Source organism: Mytilus trossulus, chromosome 14 (genome assembly GCF_036588685.1).
Source record: "Mytilus trossulus isolate FHL-02 chromosome 14, PNRI_Mtr1.1.1.hap1, whole genome shotgun sequence".
Taxonomy (NCBI): domain Eukaryota; kingdom Metazoa; phylum Mollusca; class Bivalvia; order Mytilida; family Mytilidae; genus Mytilus; species Mytilus trossulus.
In genome coordinates this window covers 61,934,817-61,946,833 of record NC_086386.1, presented here as the reverse complement: position 1 = coordinate 61,946,833, position 12,017 = coordinate 61,934,817, and the positions used below count along the sequence as shown (strand labels likewise).

Genomic DNA, 12,017 nt, shown 5'->3' with positions numbered 1-12,017 from the left:
ATATTTTATATGATTGAATGTATGTATGACCTTAATTCCTAAAAATGGTTTTAAATTAGTAAAATTTCCGGTTTTACACTTGTCAGTCTTGTTTACTATTTTATGGAGGAGTTTTGGTTTTAAAAACTGATTACGTCGAAAAAAACAAATGACACACTACATAGAAACAGAGACTGACAAGTTTAGAAACATCACATTGATACATTGATATATTACGTACTGCCTGATTGCATTTCTAGAATCAAGAAACAGTCCACTTACGCATTTTAAAAGTCAATGATGTATCGAAATCTATGCAAACACATTAAATATATCAGGCTAATCAATCGGTAAACCAGATGCCAAAAAAAAACTGTTTAAGTAGTTCACTATTAAACAAAAGTACAGGTAAATTAGCAGAAAAAAAGAATTTAGGCTTTGCTCCTTGTTAAAGGCAGTACAATGACCAATAGTTGTTAATTTTTGTGTCATTTGGTCTTATGTGGCGAGTTGTCTCATTGGCAACCATACCACATCTCCTTTGTTATATTTGGCCATGAAATTGTATGTCAACACTTTGCTTCCTACTAAAGCTTGTGATTTACTCAAAGATGAAACATTCACTAGCAAAAGCATCGATCCAGTGATGTATTAAGTTAAAAACAGATACACGTGATGCACTTTATTAATATCAGGGACATAAAATTAATAGTTACATGTATGTTAGGTCTACTTTATAAGTGTTTTGGAACCCTTATTTTTTTAAATGATTTGTGAATTGATAAACGTCGAATTAAAGAGCAGCATGTTATAAATCGTGTGATATCAAATCATTGACTACTGAGCTTATGATTCTATCGTAGTCTACAAATTCATCAGCATCGGTAATGGTATGTATAATATATTATCAGTAGATACATTTTGCGTGTCCGCAGCGCTGTTCTGGTTTACAAAAAATTTATTAGGATCACGAAACCTATCTAAGACAAAGAGTCGTTTTAGTTTCCGAACATGGGAAAATAAAAGGCAGATTCATTTTAAATTGCTTTTTATGCTGATGTGATTGATTTGTATAATTTACAAGCAAATGATGTGCACAGATCTGGACTCATATATTGTTCTGTATAAAAACTTAAAAATGGAACACTGAAGTATTCTTATCATTTTTTTGTATGTTATAAGATTCATTATTCCTGATTTAAGGACGGTAATTCCACATTTTGAACATTCAGGGCCTATCGTATGCAAATTCAGTCCAACAAAATATTCTGAAAACTTTTCTCCATATATAGCTATTGCGATATGGTTTATAGCCCATTGAAACTTGATGCAAAGATGTTAAGGACTTAACATCAAGAATTCAGCATAACACTAAGTTCTTTAATTACTGCGGTTGGTATTAGTTTATTCGATTTATCAGGGCTAAAAGTATAACATTTCAATGTTGTTTTTTTTTCTCCAAAGAAATAAAATTGTTCGTTAACATTCACAAGTTCGTATTTTCCTGCATTTATATAAAGTAGATGTTAGATTTTTTTTTTCTAGTAATTTTTGCAAATAATATTACAATATTACAATGTATTACGAGCATTATTGATAACTTTCCTTGTTACTTCTTGATTGTAATTTATTACCTGAATGTGGATTTGAATTGCGCGTGATGCATTTATAGCAGGAGGTACTTAGTCTGCTTCCGCTATTTTATTGTACAACCACAAAATTCTATTAAGTTTGATAAACACATTTATAGTATAAAATTGAGAATGCTAATGGAGGAATATGTCAAAGAAACAACAACTCGAACAAAGAGCAGATAACAGCCAATGGCCACTAGTGTCATTTGTACGTCATATGATTGCATCATTTTTTACCATATGCAATTGGGTTCTTGACTAGAATCATTTCTTAAAATGTAAAACGTTACTTATAATAAAATGTAAAAAATATATATATATAAAAAAAGTTGTCAATAGTGTTAACGATATTTTAATCCTTTTTAAAAGTATTCCTACATGTGTTGCCTATCAAATATGTACTCTGTGCGTTTCCAATGTAGGTATGGAAGCTACGGACGTTCAAAACTTATAGTGCTATGTTATGTGTGCTATTTTTTGCTTTTAACCAAAAACAAACTTAACTTTGATCAGTGACACTTTACAACTCATAAAAAACCATTCCATTCATATATTAGACTCTTAACCTCAATGGTTATATAAACTGCGCTAGACACGCTGAAATGCAATCGTTTGACGTGGTTTTTGGATCTCGCAGAAGTGCAATGGTTAAAATAAATAATATTTTCATTATTTTGCATTAACGGATGTTGACGCATAATTCAATGGTTTGCTTAAAGCAGCTTTAAAAAAAAATAAGGATTGTCGAAGAAATGTATTTGTTAGTTCATCAATAATGATTATATTTTCATCCCACACTGTTACGTTGTAGAGTAATTTGTAAAAGAGGGACGAAAGATACCAAAGGGACAGTCAAACTCATAAATCTAAAACAAACTGACAACGCCATGGCTAAAAATGAAAAAAGACAAACAGAAAAACAATAGTACACATGACACAACATAGAAAACTAAAGAATAAACAACACGAACCCCACCAAAAACTAGGGGTGATCTCATGTGCTCCGGAAGGGTAAGCAGATCCTGCTCCACATGCGGCACCCGTCGTGTTGCTTATGTGATTACAAATCCGGTAAATAGTCTAATTCTGTAGGTCAAATTGTCTTCGATAAAAGTTAGCAGTCGTTAATACTATCGTAACAACTTTATTTTTACTTCATTTAGTTATTTTATAATGCAACAGAAACATATGGAAATTTTGATATTTTTAGATTAACCAATAAGAATGCAAACTCCCGTCATAATTGCACATCTGCAAATTTTAAACTAGCCATTACGTGTCATGTATATAAACTTATCATAGATACCAGAATTGCAGTTATATTTGCGCTAGACGCACGTGTTCGTCCACAAAAGACTCACTCGAATCAAAAAATGTAAAAGGCCACATACAGTACGAAGTTGAAGAGCATTAAGGACTACAAATTCCTAAAAGGTTTGCCAACTATAGCTCAGGCAATCTATTCCTGAGGTAGAAAAGCCGGATAATTTCAAAAAATCAAAATTTTGTAAACAGTTAATTTATTATCATAAAAATGTCAATGATAATTAATGTCAACACAGAAGTGCTGACAACTGAGCTGGTGACCCTTAGGGAATAACAACTCTACCAGAAGTGACAAGAACGCAGTGGTTGCAAAAAACTCATCATATATACCTTAATTGTAGACCATCGCAGCTTAGCGAAAGGACCATTGTAATTTATCACAGACCATTGCATTTTTGCATGACCATCGCACCTCTGAGTCTAAACATTTATAAAAACGGTGATACAATACACTACGTATACGATACAACAAGAAAAATGATTCAACTCATGACCACCGTATAAAAGATGGACGAAAGATACCAGAGGGACAGTCAAACTCAAAAATCGAAAATAAACTAACAACGCCTGTCTTAAACTAAAAAAGACAAGCAGATAAACAATAGAACACATAACACAACATAGACAACTAAAGAATAAGCAACAAGAACCCCACAAAAAACTAGGGGTGATCTCAGGTGCTCCGGAAGGATAAGCAGATCCTGCTCCACATGTATAACATGTGGAGCAGGATCCTCATTAGAGTGTCGCTATTTGTTAGTATCAAAGTTTCTAGGTAAATGATATCAATATTTCATTAACCAAAGTAACTTCTATTCAAAATAATAATATTATCAACTCAGTGGGAGAATTTTGACTAATCTTTCATTAGTCAAAACCAAAAATTAATAACAAGACAAAATAAACCATGCATTCATTATCGATAACAAGAAAGGGCGAGAATTGTACTGTCTGCTTGAAAATGATTAAATGTGGGATATTCGAAGAAATTTATTTCTTAGTTCATGAAAGAATGGTGTCAGGCTGTTCGGCGTGCGATAGGGCTCCGTGCTGAAGGCCATACTTTGACTTATAATGGTTCAATCTAGAGAATTGTGACTAGGATGAAGAGTTTTCTTATTGGCTTTCACATTAAATATACTTATATCTTTATACAACTTTAGATAATGCTATGTGGAACAAGTTTAATTATAACCACAGCATTGCCCCCCTATTTGTAAAAAAATGTACTTTTAAGTAAATCAATATTTTGTTTTTCAAGATGCAATTTAATAATGCAAACACTTAAATCTTTTGAAACAAATAAGAATTTGACTTTGAGTGTAGCTAAATCAAAACAAAACAGCTTTTCTCATTGCCTCAATTGACAAAGTTGCTTTAAACTTATGTCTGTTAAAAAGCGTTGTAGTTGTAATTCGAAAAGTTTATGTTGGACGATCAATCGTGGGTTTTATCCAATTGCTTTGAACGACATTAATGCATGCTGATATAGTCCGAACGCTTCATTTCCTTTTTCTTGTTTAGAAATGATGATGAAGGGGAACTCGTAACTGACATTTTTTGTTTTGCGTCATTTTCTACCAGTCTGTGAAGATAATCATGACCGCCTTCGACGTTGCTGTATTGCGGCAGATCAATATCGCCTAAAGGTTTGACTTTGCTATAATCATGGATTAAGGGGTCAGGTACTATTGGTTGATAAGGATTGAGATATCCATCAGAAGGTTTGATGTCCTCTTTAGCTAAAGAACTTTCAACACTATCTGGATGTCGAATTGGCATTTCAATTATTTGCGACTCATCGATTGAATCATACACTCTTTCATTATAATCTTGCTCTTGGTTTGGTTCATTGCCATTATTCTCCTTCTTTTCATTTTTGACAACTGGCTGCCCACTAATGTGTGTCCTTCTTTTTCTGTACTGTTTCAGTGTAACCAAACACATGGTCAATACAAAAGTAACGACACTTGTGCAAACTATATATATAATCGTCTCCGTTTTCAGTAATCCTTAAATGAAAACAGGACAGAATGAACAGTTATCAGCTGTATGAATTGCAGCACGTTTTGTCTTGTAAACACTCATTTTCATGGTCAGTACTTTCTTGTCTTGAATTTTATTGTTTATTATTCATTTTCTCTTTTTGTGTATCTCGTATCCAAAAGAAGTTTAAACCCACAGTAAGATTGTTGATTTATTGTTATGTTTTATTTTGTTCTCTATCATGAGTGCGAAACCAAATTTCATTAATATTATACATGTTGATAATTCAAATTTTAAACTTTTTTTATGTTCTCAATAAACATCATAAACATGATAAATATACCTGGATATCATGTATTTATATGAAAAACTGCGAAGACGCGAGGATAACAGAACATTCTTTTGTTTCGTGGCTAGTACGTACACAGTTGATGATTTGTAACGATTTTGATTACTTTAAGATAACATCAATTTTTATTTAGTTAATTATGGGAATAGTCAATAAACAAGATTTTTATTGATTCATTGACTAATGAAACAAACGAACATTGATTCTGACTTCGAATGAAACGGTTTATTGCATTGTTCTACTTTAATATGAATAGTAAAGAGAGAAAAAAGGTAATTGTTAGATACCATTGGTCTATCAAAACGCATTTGTTGCAGAGTCTGTATAAAAATGTTACAACAACGCTATAGCTAGAATAATACGCATTAATATTATTTGAATTTCGAACGGTGTATCACATGTAGAATCTGCGGATGAGCCTTCCTTTAACATGTTTGGTGTATATTATTTTGGAGAATCGTATTAGTACTACTTGTGACTGCAATCAAAACATTTTAGACCAGACACTGACCAATCTGGACATGACCGAAGACATATACAAAAACAAAAAATGGTAAAACGCATAGACTACACATGTTGCTATTATAGAAAGGAATCTGTTCAATAAAACACCAATAATTATTGATAGAAAAACGATGTATACAAGATCTTCTGCACGTTAGAGCAGTGTGACGCCAGATATATCAAGTATTTTCTGTGATGGCTATAAACGTGACAACGGGTAATGTAATATACCTGATTGGACGGGTTGTGTTTTTGCATTGTCTGTATTTCCGCTCCCTGTTATAAGTAAAAAGTAAAAAAAGAACGTTTACATATTACATAACAGTTTTTAAAATGAATCTCCTTATTTCTTATATTCGGCTAAATGTACGATAGAATATTTTCCTAGGAAATACTTTAAACAAATATATAGTTGTAAGTAACTGAAACTATTTTTAATGCTGTAACAACAAATTATTCACTAAAAGAGAAGCCTTTGATGTCCCTCTCTGGAACGCGGCGTAAATTTAATTTTTACGTTAGGATTTATTGAAACCTCCTCTGGAGACAGTAAACTTTTATATGGATTGTTAATTCTGCTAAAATACTTCAATTACTCATTTATTTTGACATTTCTATCATAAATGATTAAAGTAACCCATTACTTTTATTAATTGGCCCGAAGAGTTGAAATTAAACTGACCAAAAGAGACCTTAAAAAGAAGACAAAGAGGTCCATTAGTATTATTTATCTTCCTTAAATCATCTTTTGTCTCATATTTAACTGTTTGTAGGCAGATGATATAAATATTTGATCATTTATTGGTCCACGTTATATTCTATCTTGATTCGGCTTAATTTGGATTTGTCGAAGAAATTTTGCTCGAATCGCTGTAGATGTCGTCTTTCATTATACTAGATTTTTCTCTTGAACTGATTATGACAAATAATGACAGAAATGCTTGAAATAACCAGATTACAAAGGAAAAAAGTCACATTAAGTCTATAATGTCTTCTTTAGGTGTAATACACATCCGGTTGTATACGAAAATATGTCGAAAAAAAAAATTCCCTTGAATTTGACAGTTATAGGTAATTTATCCTACATTTTATTGCAGTAAAACATTTCTGTGTCATAAACATATGTCTTGGGTATTCTAAAGCACCATTATTATTTTTATTTGGGATTTCTATAGAATATTTTGTAAACTTGAGGTTACATGGTTACTAAACCTTGTACATAGATTAAATAAGAGGAGAACTTTTATTGGTTAACTTCCAGTGATGGTTATTTTCTTATTTGCAATGAAATGTTATGTGAAATTTTTTCTATAGCACTTGACAGGATAAAACTTTACTCATGCAAAGTAATTCTTTATTTGAAACAAAGATAATTTCTGCACATTTTTTTAAAAGTGCAAATTTAACAAATACTTATAGAGGGAAATCAATGGGGGTATTATACCATAGTCTTATAAATGTTTCATATAACATTACGTATAGCTCGAAAGTCACAGCATAAATTCATTGGTACTTTCAAGTACAGTTAAAGCATACATGATCAACTAATAATCTTTATGAATTTTGCTAAATTCATTATATTATTTTTGTTTTAAACTGTGTATCATATATTTTTATGGTTGCATTTTCATTTTCCCTTTTATGGTGTTGGTTTAAGATCGTCGAACAACCATATATCATAAACATCTTGAATTTGGTTTCTACTTAGAGATACACGATTTGTTGTTTAGTAGTGGATCAACAATTACTTTAACTTTTTTCTCAATATATACTTCGTTTAATCTTGTGATGAGATATTCAAACATCCTATATTATTAGAATAAGATCCCTACTATTATAAATGTTCTAGTTGCTTCGTTGAACGTTGTGTTTTATTAGCATGGTGCGCACACAACACATATGGAGTAAACTCTGTTAAGGATATACCCTAGTTCGATTGACCACGGTCAAAACCATTTTGTTTAGATATAGCCTATCTTCCAATGTCTTTTTTAATGTAAAAGCGGTAATCTTAAACAAATATTTAATTAGTCTTCCAAATTATATGTCAGAGATATAGCCTGAAACAGAATATAAGCATTTTTACAGTTTTGTACATTAATCATACAACACCATTATAAATTATAACGGGCTGGCTTACCGGTAGACTATTGTTTCAAAGCAAACATGAAAATGACTTTACCCTTCCGGACCATCTAATATCACCCCTAGTTTTTTGTTGGTTTCGTGTTGCTTAGCCTTACAGTATTGTGTACTATCATTTGTCTGTTTGTCTTCTTTCTTAGCCATAGTGTTGTCAGTTTATTTTCGATCTATGAATTTAACTGTCCCTTTGGTATCGTTTGTCCCTTCTAAGTACCCTGTATGTTAGTAATTAAAGCCATTCAAGCTTATATATAATATATACCTTCAGTTAGTTTTATACTTGATACCTCATATGTAAAATTTAAACATCCTATGACATGATTGCATCTGAAAGTAAGTCGAAACAGTTAAAATTATGTATGTGGAATCGGAAAAAATATTTGATTCAAAGTATAACTATAAAACAAAATAAAAATGAAATGCCTAGGCCAAAACATTTCCTTCATTGCGATTCATTGTGTGTATGTTCCGGACCATACGAGTATTTGGAACATACGCGTATGGTCGAACCATATGAGTATATACTCGTATGGTTATCAACGGGCCGGATCATATGAGTATGTTGACCATATAGGTTTTTTTTTCAAATATGCATTATAAAGTGAAACGTTTAAATAATACAATAAACTTTATTTAAAAAAACAATGATGGTTACATGACAATGTATTATTTTAAAGGCTACGTTAAAATTACATATTGATGCCAAAGTTAATTTTCATTGCTTATTACATTCTTTCATGTAGGCTTATGGTGACATTTACTTCCACACGGTAACATAACTTTTTTCGCATTTGCACGTCATGGTTGTGCACGATCCTTTTCAGTTAAACCTTTTGTTTGCAAATGAAAAGATAGACTTCTTTGCAGCTGCGTGCAGTAATGCCGAGGTTTTGGGTTATTCCGATGTGTCTACGGTGTTTAGAAAGCTCTATATTGAAATATCATAATATGACTACAGTACACCATATTCACAAAACAACTTAAATAAAATATGTTCCTTGCCAGTGACTTCTTGTGTAACAGTTTATTGAGAAATTTTTGGAAGTTATTTATAGTTTTGACTAGGTAGTAAAATTTACTATGTGAAACTGCTTATTTTTACTCAGTTAATCTCTTTATTATAAGATGATAATAAAACGACCTATATGATAGCGTATTTTTAAGGAATGGCCATACCATATGAAGAGTTTAGAAGTATTTAAAGTAATCGGACTATACGCGTATGGTCGGACCATATGAGTATATATCCATATGGTCATGACCATACGCGTATGGTCCAAATACTCATATGGTCCGGAACATGTACATTGCGATGCATAGTATGTTCATAACATTTTCATAGTTGGAAAAATATTTTTAGCTTGTTTAAGTACAACCAACAACCTATTAAAATTCTGAAACCTAACTTAATATTAGCTAAATATATCAAAAAGATATTTGTTAGAGTGATTCACGGATGTATTATACAGTAATTTTATGATAATGGTAACCCCCCACCCCCAAAGAAAAAAGTCCAAAATAAAGATTTTATCTAGGAGCATGCTAAGAACTTACTCGCATCTGCCGTATTAAAGTATAATCCTGGTACCTTTAATAACTATTTACGCATGGCATTGTTTTTATTAATTTGCACATCACTATAACTTCGTACATCGCAGATATTAACATAACCACTCGAAATCAATCAATTAATACTTACATCTCATTTGCATTACATTTGCATAAGTCGCCACATTTTCTGCCGTACAACCCAATACCACATGGTTGGCAAAGTTCGCCCATATCAGATATAAATCCAGTTGTACATTCTAGGGTATAATATGTTATATTATTGTTCACTTCGATGGTCATTATGTGCTTTTATATCATAATATAAAATTGTTTTAGAAATAGCAAATTAAAAACATAGCTTCTATAAGAGTTGTTTTGTTGCATTTAAACATTCACAAGAAAACCAGATTTTGTTCATACTGTTGTACTCGCGGAACAATGATATGTTTATACCAGTTTATCATGCAAGGTTTTTGTGCACTTTTATAAGCAACCGTGTTTTTTTTTCTTTTGCTTTTCGGTATAATGTTTATATTGTTTGAATATTCTTTCATATGGCTTCTTTTTTAAATAAAAAGAATGCATTATTTAAATGCTATTATTAATTGACTTAGAAAGATAGAGAGTCTGTCACAATATCAAAATATTTCTAATCAGGTGAATAAATTATCGTCAGTGGTAAACATACATTGATAGAATTTCATTTATGCACTCCAAATCGATGTAAATAAACAAAGAATCGCATGAATTAAAACAAAATTGAGATATTTTTCTTCGACATGACAAACGTCTCGTGTCGTACATTCAAAAACCGCCTACTTTGTAAAATGTCACAGTGTTATATTTAACAGAGCGGACAACTTTGCTGGTTTACAATCTTAGAACGTTAAACATGTCGCTTGTTAGTTGAGAAACAAATACATTGTCTAACAATTAATAATGGTTAACGTAAAAATAACACTGTCAACAATTGTCTCTCCTCTGGTATCTTTCGTCCCTCTTTTTCGGCATTCCCGTAGTTATACAGTTTGCTATAATATGTTGAAGTGAAACTTATTTTAGCGAACGTTATATTTGAATTATTGTTGCTCGTAATTTTTGCAATAATCTTAACCTGTATGTTGTTGCAATTTCGACACTAAAAATTCCATGAATTTAACACGGAGTGCAATATTTTTATAGATAAGTTGAAAACAGATCATCTACCGATGGCCTGACGGTTTCAAAACTTATTTTACATGCAACAAATGGATGTAGCTTAATGTATCGATCATAAGCCAAATTGTTATCCTCGCTAACGATACACATATATTACGTTTTTAATTCCTTGTTCATTTTCAACAGAATCTAATAACCTTAAGATTTCTGATGCATCAAAAAGCAACCCCGTTTTTATATGGCTATTTTTTTCAGACCATGCAGTTTTTTTTGTAGATTATTATTGATCGTTTTGAACTTGTGAGTTTGTATTCGTTGTATCGTCACCTGATTATGTGTACGCACTATTTCAAATTACCAAGTTCATTTGGTGTATGCCACTTTGTTTGACCCTTTGCTTGAGTGCTTGTTATTGGTGGTTTGTTTTGTAGATTGAAGTACATGTATTATTGTGCATAAAAAGTAAAGACAAACATAAACTGCAAATTCATAAGTCATATCATACTTACCAACGCATAATCCATTTTTAGTTTCGTGATTATCGCAGCAGTGGACCTTAGTTGTACCATTCCTTCAAAGAAAATAACAATGTTATTCAATTGATAAAGTATTATATGTATGTTAAACTATCATCCCACGCTTGTTACACATTTTGTTTCAAAACAAAGCAGTAATAATCACCTAAATTTTGTTTCACATCTTTTGAAGGTTGTATTCGTCCCCTTCATGCGAGAGAAATTGACAGACAATATGACAAGAAATATATAAATCTGCATCATAATTGATAAATTGATAATCAGGAAATATTGTAAAAGCATGATATTAATAATTAATCTAGTTTCATAAAATAAAAAACCAATCCCCTATCTGTGAAATAAACCTATAACGGAAGTTATTGATTGAAATTGGACAAAAAAAAATATTATTTTGAAAATCACTTCCTGTGTCACTTGTTAAACATTAATTCCGCCATATAATCAATTTAATGATTGTTAATTTGTATATCCCAATGTAGTTCACGCTTCATGACAATAACGCTAATTTACATTTTTCTTTTTCGATTATGAACATCATGCAATAAACTTTACTGTTCACTTTTTATAGTCAACGTCAATTTACATGTTTGGTAGATAGAAATTTAAACAAAATAATTAAATTTGATAAGAAGTTGTGCGCAAAATACATTACTGTTGAATGACAGCGAATGACAGTTCTATTTTTAATTCTTTAACTTCTTTCCTAAAGTGAACTACACTATATATCTGATCTAAAGGTGGTACCAAACACCTTGACTTAAACCTATTTAGCACGTTTAATTTTCATAAAAGTTTGACAAAACATTCTATAATACTTTGATATTTGAAAAAAAAACTTTCCAGTTAAAG

General features: G+C 31.3%; 1 long non-coding RNA gene across 1 annotated transcript; it reads right to left on the bottom strand.

Moving 5' to 3' along the window:
• Positions 1-9,628: 9,628 nt before the first annotated feature.
• On the bottom strand, positions 9,629-11,376 carry LOC134696634 (uncharacterized). The gene is made up of 3 exons (XR_010102976.1): positions 11,314-11,376; positions 11,142-11,203; positions 9,629-9,731 (listed from the first exon to the last, which is right to left on the bottom strand). It is a non-coding gene; the product is annotated as an uncharacterized LOC134696634 (long non-coding RNA).
• Positions 11,377-12,017: the final 641 nt, after the last annotated feature.